This window comes from Arachis ipaensis, chromosome B2 (genome assembly GCF_059453495.1).
Source record: "Arachis ipaensis isolate K30076 ecotype BB chromosome B2, ASM5945349v1, whole genome shotgun sequence".
Lineage (NCBI taxonomy): Eukaryota > Viridiplantae > Streptophyta > Magnoliopsida > Fabales > Fabaceae > Arachis > Arachis ipaensis.
This window is the reverse complement of record NC_142437.1, coordinates 1,316,408-1,328,521: the sequence shown is the minus strand read 5'-3', so window position 1 is coordinate 1,328,521 and position 12,114 is coordinate 1,316,408. Positions and strand designations below refer to the sequence as shown.

The following is a 12,114-nucleotide window of genomic DNA, read 5'->3' as shown; positions in this document are numbered from 1 at the left end:
TTAAATTATCTCTAACTTCCTATATAAATAAATTGAGAGAATCTCAATATGACTGGTTCAAAATTTTTTGAAGACAAAAATGAGTTAGTAAAAAAAATGTCGGTGAAATATTTGTTGTTGGCCACACAGTTAATCTCTCAAGCAAAAAAATTGATTAAACATAACAAATACGTTTATTAATATCCTTTCTCATGTTAAACTATTGTAGGACCGGTACAACAATTTAATGTTTTTGGATGTAAATTATGATAGAGTGAAAAGATTTATTGATCTAAATTTAAAATACTTCACAAAATTAGCAAATACTAAATCATTATTAGATGAATATTTAAAGAGAAAATTTTACTTTTTAAGATTATTTTAAATCCTCAAACTAGAAATGGTCTTCTAAAAATTTCAACAAAATCTAAGTAATTTTTATAAATATTTTGTTTTAATTCAAAATAAAGCATTCTTATAAGTATTTAGTTTTTATAACATTTAAAATTCTTGAGGTAATAAACTATGAGTAGAATTGTGACTTTTGTATAAAAAAAATCTTGTCAAGGACACGAAGAACAAACAAAATAAACATCTTCAATTGTAATAAAAATAATTGACAATGTATCACAGAACATATTGATTAAAAAAATTTTTGGCACCAATTTTTTTCATCTCCAACTTAAATTACAAATAATTGAAAAATCACAATTCAAATAAGAATTATTTATATACTGAACGAATCGATGTTCAATTTTTGGGTATTTTATCGAAACAAGCAAGAGAACATAAGATGAGATGACACCACATCCAACTCAAAACCATAAGGTAGTAAGTTAATGAGTCTCTCATCTTATAAACTCCTCACTCTTCCTTGCTTGCTTTCTTCAATGTGGACTAATTTTCATACACCCTACACTTGCAACATTAACATGTAAATGTTTTACGATTGATTTTTCCAGAGTCATTCTTTTCCCCACTTTATTCTCCAGGAGCTTTTAATTATATAGTATTCCCTCACTTTTCTTTCAATTTTTCTAGTAACACGTCCCACTATTAAAACTGTGTGATAACGATCTTCTTTTATCTCTTCTTCTGCAATGGAACCCTTATATATAGATATTGTAAAAATACTGAAATTTTTATAGAATAAAATTAGCATTGTAAAAAAAATACTCTGATATAAATGTAAATTTAGATGAGATGACACCAGACCGATTAACCATCAATTCTGATACAACTTGTTAGGCCATCCGTGGGAGCTTTCGACCTTGAATACCCCTTAAAACTACCAGACCGATTAACCATCGGCTCTGATACCACTTGTTGGGCCAACCGTGGGGAGCTTGAGGACTCAAACGAGACCGATTAACCATCGACTCTGATACCACTTGTTGGGCCACCCATGGAAAGCTTTCGACCTTAATACCCCTTAAAACTACCAGACCGATTAACCATCGCCACTTGTTGGCCAACCGTGGGGACTTTTGACCACCGAAAAAACTTCGGGAGGAATCAAGCGAGAGAACATAAGTTGAGATGTTACTCACACGTTTTAGCTTCTTAAATGCACTCGTTAATAAAATGTTTGCAATCACGGTTATTTTTCAACAGTTTTCCATATATCAGATACTTCTTCACAATTTTCTACCTTAAACTCAGTCTGCATATATATATATATATATATATATATATATAAAAGGATATATAAGTTAAGTTATGTTATAACATATTATTTTATATGTAAAAAAATATTATTTTATTGTAATAAATAAAAATTATTAAACTGGATACCTTTCTATTGATTGTGTTACATGGTCTTTGTGCTATAAACTTGCACATGCTCTCTTCTACGCACTCATTTGTAATCATCCATCTTAAAATATTATAAGGTATTGCTGTATCATTTCTCAAATAGTTGTCTAACAAATATTATGATGAAATAATAATATTTTCACCACTATTAAATTTGTCAATTATATTGTAACTAGTTTTTATGGCAGTTGTCACTGTTATAGTCCAACAGCAATTTAAAATTAAAAAATCAGTTTCTACGGGAGTTCCTCAAAAAAATCAATGTAATTTATTAGGATATTATTCTACAACGAGCGTACTCTTAGCGTACTCTTTGTCTATATATTGGTAAGAACCAAATATGAATAACAAAAATAATATTCTTCTAAATAATTCTTCGTTTCTTTCCTAAACTCTTTGTACCATGGTAACACTAACAACATTAAAATTAAAAGTTTTAATTTTTCATACACCTCACACTTGCAACATTAACTTGTAAATACCTTACGATTGATTTTTTCGAAGTCATTCTTTCCTCACTTTATTCCCCAGGAATCTTTAATTATATAGTATTCTCTCATTTTTTTTTTCTAATTTTTCTAGTAACACGTTCTACTACTAAAACTGTGTGATAACGAACACTAATAGAGAGTTGCACTAAAAAGAACACTAACTAACAGTAAGACTACAAGCTTGCCTGCTCAAAAAAGGCAAAAAAATATACTTTGTACGGTGAAGATCAAGTCTTTCTTTTGATATTACAAATAAGACTTTAAATTTAATATTTTTTAAACAATACTTTTAAATTTAGAATATTTTTTACGTCCTTTGACATCCTTCGATGGAAGGTCGCGAGCTCTCACAGCTCTTACAAAAAGTAGACAAAAGCAATTTAAATTTAGAAAATCAGTTTCTACGGCAGTTTCTCAAAAAATAAATGTAATTTATTAGGATATTATTCTATAACGAGCGTACTCTTAGCGTACTCTTGTTCTATATATTGGTAAAAATCTTGTAATCATAGAAAAAATATGAATAATAAAAATAATACTCTTTTAAATAATTTTTGGTTTCTTCACAATTTTCCACCTTAAACTCAGCTTGCATAAATATATATAAGGAAACCTAACCCCCACCCCCATCCCCCAAACGCGTTACTGCTGCGCGAGTCCCTCCCCTCCCCGGCTCACCCACCCACAGGACCTCCGACCTCACCAGTCACCACCTCCGACGTCACCGCCTCCACCCAGAAAGCCTCCACCCAGCAGCGTTTTTGGGTTCTGTAGGGTCCCCTCACCACCTCCGACCTCGCGGCCTCCGCCCAGAAAGCCTCCCACCCAGCCACCGATTCAAGTGCATATGGAGCCCGAGCCATCTATTCAGGTAAACTTTACTGATTCATTCTTGCCTTGTTGTTGGTATTGCTGCTTGGTGCTTGCTGGTTAATGGTTATTGTTCAATGTTCAGTTTTAATTTTAACCTGAAAAATAGTTTATAAGTATTGCTGCTTGGTATTGCTGCAATGCTGCTTGGTGCTTGGTATTGCTGCTTGCTGCTTGGTATTGCTTGCTTGGTATTGCTGCTTGCTGCTTGGTATTGCTGGTTTAATTTTGAGATTATCAAGTTTTGTTCTGTTTAGTGTTTAATTTGGCAAGTTCAATTTGTTCATTGCCAAGTTCAATTTGCAAATTCTGTTTAGTGTTTATTGCTGTCTTGCTGGTTTAATTTGTTCATTGCTTGTTCACATTATCAAGTGCCAATTCTGTTTGGTTTAATTCTGGTTCACATTATCAAGTTCAATTTGTTTGCTGCCTTGCTGGTTTAATTTGTTTATTGCTTGTTCATTGCTTGTTTGCATTATCAAGTTTTGTTCTGTTTTGTTTATTGCTTGTTTATTGCTGGTTAATGGTTATTGCTTGTTTATGTAGTTTGAGGTTAGTTCAAGTGAGAATATGGGCGACACTGGATTGCTTCCAATTCCTATTCCGAATGAATCAACAAGCATCAGATCTCCGACTGCTTTGCCTCCTGTGCCAGCTCCTCAACGAAACACAAGGAAGCTTGCTAGTAGAGGCCGAGGGAATTAAACTTCAGTTGTGTTGAGATATTAAACTTCTTTAATTGTCGTATTTGAATTTATTGTCGTTATATTTTATTAGATCAAGACTTTGTTAGCTATTGTGTATTTTGGCTTGTTGATTTCAATCTTATGACATTGCATAATAGTATGGTAGAATTTTTTTTTATTTGATTGAAAAAACCGAACAAACCGAACCAAACCAAACCGATTTTAATTGGTTTGGTTTGGTTCGGATGACCTTGAAAAAAAAACCGAACCAAACCGAACCGCATCTTAATTAAACGATCGGATCGGATGGCTTTTCCTTCAAAAACCGAACCAAACCGCACCGCGAACACCCCTACTCTTAGCGTACTCTTGGTCTATATATTAGTAAAAATCTTGTAATCATAGACAAAATATAAGTAATAAAAATAATACTCTTTTAAATAATTTTTGGTTTCTTCACAATTTTCCACCTTAAACTCAGCTTGCATAAATATATATAAGAACATATAAGTTAAGTTATGTTATAACATATTTTATATGTAAAAAAAATATTATTTTATTGTAATAAATAAAAATTATTAAACTTCTAACAATATTTAATTAAATGGATACCTTTCTGTTGATTGTGTTACATTGTCTTTGTGCTATAAACTTGCACATGCTCTCTTCTACGCACCCATTTGTAATCATCCATCTTAAAACATTATAAGGTATTGCTGTATACCAATCCTGGTCATCGAGTCGACCAACTCCTATTCTTCGCAGGTATTTTTCATCCTTCTTTAATTTCTCTATTTGGTCATTCCTCAAATAATTGTCCAACAAATCTTGTGGTGAAATAATAATATTTTCACCACCATTAAATTTGTCAATTATATTGTACCTAATTTTTATGGCAGTTGCCACTGTTATAGCCCAACAGCAATTTAAATTTAACAAATCAGTTTCTACCGGCAGTTCCTTAAAAAAATCAATGTAATTTATTAGGATATTATTCTATAACGAGCGTACTCTTAGCGTACTCTTGTCTATATATTGGTAAGAACCAAATATGACTAACAAAAATAATATTCTTCTAGATAATTATTCGTTTCTTTCCTAAACTCTTTGTACCATGGTAACACTAACAACATTAAGATTAAAAGTTTTAATTTTTCATACACCTCACACTTGCAACATTAACTTATAAATACCTTACGATTGATTTTTTCGAAGTCATTCTTTCCTCATTTTGTTCTCCAGGAATCTCTAATTATATAATATTCTCTCATTTTTTTTCTAATTTTTCTAGTAACACGCCCTACTACTAAAACTGTGTGATAACGAACACTAATATAGAGTTGCACTAAAAAGAACACTAACTAACAGTAAGACTACAAGCTTGCCTGCTCAAAAAAGGCAAAAAAAAATATACTTTGTACGGTGAAGATCAAGTCTTTCTTTTGATATTACAAATAAGACTTTAAATTTAATATTTTTTAAACAATACTTTTAAATTTAGAATATTTTTTACGTCCTTTGACATCCTTCGACGGAAGGTCGCGAGCTCTCACAGCTCTTACAAAAAGTAGCCCAAAAGCAATTTAAATTTAGAAAATCAGTTTCTACGGCAGTTTCTCAAAAAATAAATGTAATTTATTAGGATATTATTCTATAACGAGCGTACTCTTAGCGTACTCTTGGTCTATATATTGGTAAAAATCTTGTAATCATAGACAAAATATAAATAATAAAAATAATACTCTTTTAAATAATTTTTGGTTTCTTCACAATTTTCCACCTTAAACTCAGCTTGCATAAATATATATAAGAACATATAAGTTAAGTTATGTTATAACATATTATTTTATATGTAAAAAAAATATTACTTTATTGTAATAAATAAAAATTATTAAACTTCTAACAATATTTAATTAAATGGATACCTTTCTGTTGATTGTGTTACATTGTCTTTGTGCTATAAACTTGCACATGCTCTCTTCTACGCACCCATTTGTAATCATCCATCTTAAAACATTATAAGGTATTGCTGTATAACAATCCTGGTCATCGAGTCGACCAACTCCTATTCTTCGCAGGTATTTTTCATCCTTCTTTAATTTGTCTATTTGGTCATTCCTCAAATAATTGTCCAACAAATCTTATGGTGAAATAATAATATTTTCACCACCATTAAATTTGTCAATTATATTGTACCTAATTTCTATGGCAGTTGCCACTGTTATAACCAACAGCAATTTAAATTTAACAAATCAGTTTCTACCGGCAGTTCCTTAAAAAAATCAATGTAATTTATTAGGATATTATTCTATAACGAGCGTACTCTTAGCGTACTCTTGTTTATATATTGGTAAGAACTTTGTAATCACAGAAAAAATATGAATAATAAAAATAATACTCTTTTAAATAATTCTTGGTTTCTTTCCTATACTCTTTGTACCATGGTAACACTAACAACATTAAGATTAAGAGTTTTAATTTTTCATACACCTCACACTTGTAACATTAACTTATAAATACTTTACGATTGATTTTTCCAAAACCATTCTTTCCTCACTTTGTTCCCCATGAGTTTTTAATTATATAGTATTCCCTCATTTTTCTTCCAATTTTTCTAGTAACACGCCCCACTACTAAAACTGTGTGATAACGATCTTCTTTTATAAAACCCTTATATATAGAATCCTACATTGTAAAAATACAGAAAAAAATTAGATAAAAAATACAAAAATTTATATAGAATAAAATTAGCATTGTAAAAATAGAGAAAAAAAATTATATAAACGTAAATTTAGATGAGATGATACCAGACCGATTAACCATCGAATCTGATACCACTTGTTGGGCCACCCGTGGGGAGCTTTCGACCTTGGATACCCCTTAAAACAACTAGACCGATTAACCATCGGCTCTGGTACTACTTGTTGGGCCAACCGTGGGGAGTTTGAGGAATCAAGCGAGACCGATTAACCATCGGCTCTGATACCACTTGTTGGCCAACTGTGGGGAGCTTTCGACCACCGAAGAGACTTCGGGGAGGAATCAAGCGAGAGAACATAAGTTGAGATGATACTCACACGTTTTAGCTTCTTAAATGCACGCGTTAAACACACGAAGTGGAAGGAAGCATGCAAAAATGGAGAACACATGAAGAAAACAAAGAAGAAGCACACACTGATGTGTGCGTGCGCACAACCTCCCGTGCATGCGCACAAGTACAGAAATCAGAGGTATGCGTACGCACAGGTCCCTGCACGTGGATTCATTAATGAAGCACGTGGCTCGCGATTTTGGGGCTCTTTTGGCCCAATTTTTGGAGTTGTTGAAGCCTTTTGTGATGCTATATCAAAGGGAAGTGATCATACATCAAGGGAGCTCACTTAGATAGTCTTGGAACATAATTAGGAGTAGGAGTAGTGTAGATAGCAATTTCTCTCCTATGGTTTTGTCAATTTCCATTGTAGCATTTTATAGTATCAAGTTTTCATCTTGGGTTGATCAACTCTTTTGTAAGTACTCTTAAATTTCTCTTTAATTACATCATCTTTACTCTCATTTTCTTTTGGTTCAAATTACTTTGTTAATATATGCAATTTTGGGTTTCTTGAAGTTTTGATTGATGAATTTTGTCTTTTATGATTTATGTTTGCTTGATTGCATGTTTATTGTTGATATTGTGAATAGTTTGGCTATAGTTTTCCTTTTTCCTTTTTCCTTTGTAATTTTACATGTTTTGGTTTTATACCACAAGGTGTTTGTGAAAATGCCAATTATGAGTTTTGAGTAGATTTTCACACCTTGGTTTGGAATTTGAGTTCCTAGGATACTAGAGTCATAATGTCCGACATTTAGTGGCAATTCTTGGGTAGTTAGTTGACTCTTGTTTCCATTGACGCTAGCTTTTCACCAATTAATTTGGTAAGTTAGCTAGGACTTATGGATTGAGGTCAATTATGCTTGCTTGACTTACTCCTCGGTGTTATGGATAGACGAAGCGAGATTGACTCATCATAGTTGCCATAGTTGTGGTTATGACGATGATAGGATTCCTTAATTCTCATTCCCGAGTTAAGGTTCTTTATGCATTTATAGCATTTTCACTAAGTTTTGATCTTATATTCCTTTTACTTGCATCAATTCCCTTTTTTAATCATATCTTAGTTCTTTTATTCCTTAGTTCCTTTAATCTTTCATTCTTTGATTTCAAAATCCTTTTTCCTCATAACTGAAAGCGTGACACTTCAATTACATTTCTAGGGAGAACGACCTGAGGTTGAATTACTCTCGATTATATTTGTATTTGGAATTTAAACTTTGATTGAGAGGATAGATTGTCGGTTTGGACTTTGCTATCAACGAAGTGATTCTTATTTTGAGAAATTCTGAATCGACATAATCCTCTTTATCAGTACCCACTCGTACTCCACAATGCATTGATCTTTTTCAATAGGATATACTATCCACACATCATTTGCAATCACCCACACATACCACACTCACAGATTCAGATGAACATTTCTCAAGTTCACTGTACTCACCAATTTTTTCACACACCATTGCACCCATTACCACACCACACACTAACAATGCACCTACATCACAACATTTTGACATCACACATGACTGCATCACGAGAAAATATGGAAGAGTCAAGAAACCGCCTGTTTATTTGAAGGACTATCATTGTATGATAACCCACACAGCTCACTTTAGCAACTTTGCCAACTCTAGCTCTTTATATCCTATCTCACAACACTTGTCATATGATAAACTAACCCCAAAATATAAGTCACTTTCTCTAGCCATTACCTCAAATCCAGAATCTAGCACTTATGAGGAAGTGGCTGCATATGAATATTGGAGAAAGGCAATACAAGATGAATTGACAGCTCTAGATCATAACAGAGCTTGGTGTCTCACTGAACTCCCAAAAGGCAAGAAGGTTGTGGATTGTAAATAGATTTTTCGGGTAAAATTCAATCCCGATGGTACCATAGAGAGACACAAAGCGAGGCTAGTTGCAAAAGGATTCACTCAAGTGCAAGAAGTAGATTATGGTAATACTTTTAGTCCAGTTGTCAAAATGACTATCCTACGAGTAATGTTAGCATTAGCAGTGACAAAGAAATCGCATTTGAAACAGCTGGACGTCAATACTACCTTTCTTCACGGAGATTTGGACAAGGAAGTTTATATGAATATACCACCCGGTTTTGCTGTGTCACAACCAGGTTTGGTTTGTAAATTGCAAAAGACTCTATATGGGATTAAGCAAGCAAGCAGGCAATGGAACATTAAGCTCACTTAGACTCTTGTGGATGCTGGTTATAAGCAGTTTTTTTATGATCATTTACTCTTCATCAAGAAACAATCTGAAAGCTTCACTGCCATTCTAGTATATGTTGATGACTTGGTTTTAACCGGGAATGACATTGACGAAATCAATTCCATCAGGCAAAATTTGGATGACAAATTTAAAATAAAGGATCTTGATGATCTCAAATACTTCTTGGGAATGGAAGTAGCACGCTCTAAATCTAGAATTCACATTTATCAGCGGAAGTACGTCATGGACCTTCTCAAGGATTTTGGTTATCTAGATTGCAAGCCTCTCTCTACCCTATTTGATTATAGTTAGAAACTCTCAAAGGAATCAGGTACCATTTTAAACAGACAACACTATTTACGGACAGCTCATCGGCCGACTCCTTTACCTCACAAACACTAGATCCGATATCTCTTATGCTGTGGGACGTTTGAACCAATTTTTGGACTGTGCAACCACTTCTCACCTATAGGTTGCTTTTCGCGTACTCCGATATTTAAAAGGCTGACCTGCAACTGGTCTATTCTTCTCCTTTACTTCTAATCTGCATCTTACTGGATTTGCCGACGCTGACTGGGCTACCTGCGCTGATACTCGTCGCTCCGTTTCCGGTTATTGCTTCATGCTTGGGAACTCTCTTGTTAACTGGAAGAGTAAGAAGCAAACCACTGTTGCCAAGTCCTCTGCAGAAGCTGAATATAGGTCTTTTGTTGTTGCCACTTGTGAAGCTAGTTGGTTATCTTTCTTCGTGGATTTTTTGCAAATGTTTCCAAGTTAGAATTGTTAAATTTACATAATTCTAACTTTTTCATTCTTTTCAACAATGAAAATAACTTATTTCTCTCTATTAATCTTTTCTAATGCATCAAACTATCAACATCACATTTTGAACAGTTTAGGACATGATATTTTTTTTTAAGAACACTAAAAAAACACTAAAAACTTAGGAAAAGAAGAAACGAACTCAAGGCAAGGGGTGCCCTGAGGAAAAGAAAAAACGAACTTTAAGGCAAGGGATGACGGAAAAGAAACGGATATATATGGTAAAAAAGTAACACTAAAAGTAATACTAAAAACTTACCAGTTTGCTTAACAGTTAAAGTCTTTCTTTGCAAACAGTGCAAGCAGCAAGTGTATGAATAATTCGAAATTCTTCAAGTTAATCTAATAAGTACTCACTTATTAATAAGGATTAAGCTCACATGAGGAATTGTAAAAATTGTCTTATAATAAAATAAAAGCATTATCCATTGTATTACTCTTTGTCTTTGCTCATGCCAGTTTGTGTTTTTGACAGAACATGTTATTAATTATAAATTTAATTGTGAAACATTTCTTTTCACCTTGTATTTTTTAACTGTACCAACCAAAAAAATGTTTATTACGTTCTGTTTGAGGTTTGAAATTGAAATTGATTCTAATTTTTCATGTTTATGCATATACCAATTCTATATAAAAAACAATATAACTAAAATAAATTCTTCCTAATTCTCTACTTATACCATAACAATTCCAGAAGGTTAAAATGTTTTCAGAAAAATTACAATGTAAAACGTTCAAACTTTATATTATTATTATTATTATTATTATTATTATTATTATTATTATTATTATTATTATATGTAATTTCATAAAAGTTAAATTTAATTACAATATATAAGAATTTAAAAAACAATTTATCATCCAATACAGGAGCTAAATTACTAATTTGCTGAAGATACACATGGAGAATAAACCGAAAAAGGAATAACAATAAAGATCCTAGCACATTATCCAAATGCACTAACATAATTAATTTTTTTTTTTTTACTAAAGATAGGAGACTCGAACCCACAACCTCTTAATTAAGTATGGAGAGACTATGCCATTTGAGCTATTACTCATTGACGCACTAACATAATTAATAGTAGCATAGACTTAAAAGTAGTTGATATAAATCTATTATAAAATGAGCTTATGATATATTGGTTTATGTGATTGTGTCACGTCAGCAATTTTGTATTGATAATAATTTTTATAATTTTGTAAAATAAAAATAATAAATATCTACATAATAATGATACAAAAATATTAAATTTAATATTTATTATTATTTAATTGAATTAAAAAGTAACAGTTAAATATAATTAATATCTACATTAAAACTATAATATAAAAATTTAGTTATAAATATTTAAAGTGTATAATGACACATTAATATTTGTTTATTATACATATATTCTAATATATCATAATTAATAAAATATATTTATAATATTGTATTATATTTTTTTGTATTCTAATTCTCAATTATTTTTAAAAAAAAATATCTCCAAATACACTGAAAAAAAACTTTAAAAATTTTACTATATAACACCATCTACTCAAAAATATCAACAAACAAATATAGTTTATTTCTCAAAATTCGAATAATTCGTTTATAAAAAATATTTTCATACAAATAAATAAAAAGAAATCTAAGTTCTTAAAATTTATTATATTTTATGATAAAGTATATAAAAAAAATTTTATTATATAAAAATATTAAAAAACATACTTAAGTTAATATTTAAAAAAGAGATCAATTTTATAAGATTTTTGTTGTAATTTTTTTTTATTTTTTGTTTTTAAATAATTATATTAAATTATATATAAATTACGAATATTTTTTACAAATGAGTCTTGTTATGTTGACATCTATACCATTAGCTTCTCTTGGTTTATTTAGAGAACAACTAAGAAACCAAAAGCATATCAGCCAAAAACCAGCCAAAATATGTTTGGGCTCCATAAAAAATCAAGTTTTGGTTTGTGCTCCGTGATTTCAGAAGCAGTTTTCAAACATATTATTCAAAAAGTGATTCTAATTAAACGGTTTTGTTTATTTTTTGGCTGATCACCTTTTGGTTCCATATACTTTTCCGTTTATTAATCATAGCATTGTCCCTTTGGTTACTTATGAGTTTCA

The 12,114-nt window shown here is 31.4% G+C and overlaps 1 long non-coding RNA gene across 1 annotated transcript; it reads left to right on the top strand.

The window, feature by feature from the left end:
- Positions 1-2,931: 2,931 nt before the first annotated feature.
- Positions 2,932-3,996, top strand: LOC148572776 (uncharacterized). The gene is made up of 2 exons (XR_015904731.1): positions 2,932-3,156; positions 3,702-3,996. It is a non-coding gene; the product is annotated as an uncharacterized LOC148572776 (long non-coding RNA).
- Positions 3,997-12,114: the final 8,118 nt, after the last annotated feature.